General features: G+C 34.8%; 1 long non-coding RNA gene across 1 annotated transcript; it reads right to left on the bottom strand.

Annotated features, from left to right (window-relative positions):
* On the bottom strand, positions 1-1,818 carry LOC114515699. Its single transcript, XR_003686236.1, has 4 exons — positions 1,736-1,818; positions 1,107-1,168; positions 926-1,014; positions 1-399 (listed from the first exon to the last, which is right to left on the bottom strand). It is a non-coding gene; the product is annotated as an uncharacterized LOC114515699 (long non-coding RNA).
* Positions 1,819-2,672: the final 854 nt, after the last annotated feature.

The raw sequence follows: 2,672 nt of genomic DNA, 5'->3' as shown, positions 1-2,672 counted from the left end.
AAATAAAAAGTGCGTTTCATTCAGAACGGGTTTTACGAACATATTAGAGCATATATTTGCACAGTTTTTCAATTAAGATTCCACAAATTCTTCGTATTTGTCGTCAGTATACGTATATACACGCTAAACCGAAAGTTGTTATGATTTAGAGAAATCGTCCCGCCTTACGGTATGGCCCGGTATGCAAGGATTACGTGATCCATGTCTACATTTACAATTCAAAATTTAAAAGTTCATTACCATTGTTGATATGATAATAACTTTTGTATCATTATTGCTTTTAACGTCTTTGCGGTTTACAACAACAGAAATTGACGATTAGGCTGAACACAGCGAGGAATGTTAAACCAATGCCAACCTTATCACGCGTGGATAATACTCCCTCTTGTCCCTCATTGCCTTAGAAAGTAAGCAAAAACATAACTGAATTGTTATCGAGCTCACAGAGCGAGCTAGGCACATGCACTTCCCGATGATCTGAGTCTACTACAGGAAAATTACGTGTCTTCTCGTTTGAAGGCATCAACAGATCTTGTAAAATTCATAATTAATTTTAGGTATATTTCGAGAAGCATATTTATAAATTTGTACTAAATTTGGCAAAGCTAATCCTTACAACTTTGAATAAATGTCAGATGAAAATTAATCCTGTGGATTTCAGTGTTTAAAGTATACGCGTCTACAGGGCCTACGCTTAAAAAACCGTGTTCTTAAAAGGAAAGTTAAAATGAAAGCATTGTCGCCTATTTTTTTAACTGGACCATAGATCTCCATGGCAGCAACGTATTTCGATTTTGGCAAACGCAAAAAGAAACGCTGATTTTATAAATTTCACCGTTTTTAATTCTACAGCTGTATAAATTTAAATTCATAATTTAAAATAGCAGCACCTCCGAATATCAATATACATTGGAAAGAACTTCACCTTTGTCTGGAACGAAGATTTTGATGGCTGCGGCCAATAAGAGGAGAATTAATATAGTAATTATAATTTCTCTGTTGGCAAGGCTCACCCTAAAATTTGAGCAAGGTTTTCAGACATGAGTCGAGAATATACGTATACGAATGTACGCTAAATAGCCTAAATTCGTACAAACTTTACTTACATTTTAGACGTAACCAAGTTCCAAATACGGAATTGCGTTGTCGTATGTTCGGTTCTTCTCTCCTGCAGAGCCAATATTAATTAAAATGGTGAGTTTCAGAATTTATGCATGGGCTTATTTTTTTGTCGATGGCAAATTAAGCTTCTTTACCCCCCCCCCCCTGGGAAACCAATATTGGTGCTCTGCAGGTGGAATGATATTTTGGGCTCAGTTTTTCGAATTTTCCTCCAGTAACAAGGCCTGATTCAAATTGCCGCTACGCGCGGAGTCGTGCACTTGTATACAGAAATATATAAACTCCTACCTACAATACAGAGGTATATAATATTATAGTATAGGCGCTTGTTATGAACATCCAACTTTCTTGTTATGTTCTCCGTTTACAAATAAATTTATAAATACAGCATGTGTAGTAAGCGTATGTTCCGAACAGATGCAACGTTCTAGTTATGTTCTCCTTTTACTAAATTTAAATGTATCTACACTGTTTTTGTCGAATATTTCTGTAAAATTCAGTGGTCTGGTCAACCCAGTAACCTAAGACAGCCACGTAACCTGTCTTGTAAACCCTAGTATACCTGGCTATATAGTTTAATAAACCTTATTGTAATATGTATTTATGTCTTTACCTGTAGACACTAGTAACCCAATCAATAATCCAGTAAACCGATGTAACACAGTAAACTGCAGCTATCTTCAGCAGTATAGTTGGCCTATGGAATTTCGTGAAATACTAACCCTGGTTATCTAGTAACCCAAAAGTAATTTAGTAAACCCTATATATATGGCTACATTACTTTAGCAAGCTACGACATAACTTAATAAACCTTCTAGCCTACTTAACCGTTATGAAACCACGTTATTTAGCAAGCTGGCTCTACTGATTTAAAAAACCTTCTAACCTGGTAAACCCTAGTAACGTAGTAAACCCTAATACACTAAAATGCAAAAATATAACTCCTCAAAAATTCATGGATTTCGTTCTTAGCTATATATAGAGCTCGCAAGACGAAAATCTCTAACTAAACTAATATCATTGTTAACTGCTCGCACTGTACAACAACAACCGTTTTCATTTCTAAACATAAGCTAAAATACAATTCGGAGTTAATTTCATCATGTTGATATCCAGTCTACACTTTGTCTGTGTTGCCTTGCTTGTGAATGCATATAGACATTAACAATGTCATATACTTACATATACCAATCGAAATTACTAATAGTTTCTGTCACTAATTTTATTTCATGTTATACCTATAACCAAATTTTTCTTCGTAAAGGAAAATAAACAGACCCAAAAAACTATTAAAAGGACCTCGTATTATCGAAAATGGTCATACCGTTGATTTGCAATGGTCGCGTATTTGCATAACTTTAAGACATAAATACATTCCAGAAATTTTTGAGACAAACTTATTGTTATTAATTAATCGTCGAAAAACCGTCATCGTCCCTAACTTATTGTGATCGTTGTAGTGAAATATCTTTCCATGCAGTCTTTTCATATGGCTCAGTCATGACCAAAATTTCTATATCAAGCCGTTGTTATCATCATAACGTCGTCTT

The sequence above is a fragment of the Dendronephthya gigantea genome, unplaced genomic scaffold (genome assembly GCF_004324835.1).
Source record: "Dendronephthya gigantea isolate DGI-Jeju-01 unplaced genomic scaffold, DenGig_1.0 000004F, whole genome shotgun sequence".
In the NCBI taxonomy this organism is placed as follows: Eukaryota; Metazoa; Cnidaria; class Anthozoa; order Malacalcyonacea; family Nephtheidae; genus Dendronephthya; species Dendronephthya gigantea.
Note: the sequence above shows the minus strand (reverse complement) of the source record. Positions and strands in the feature narration are given on the sequence as shown.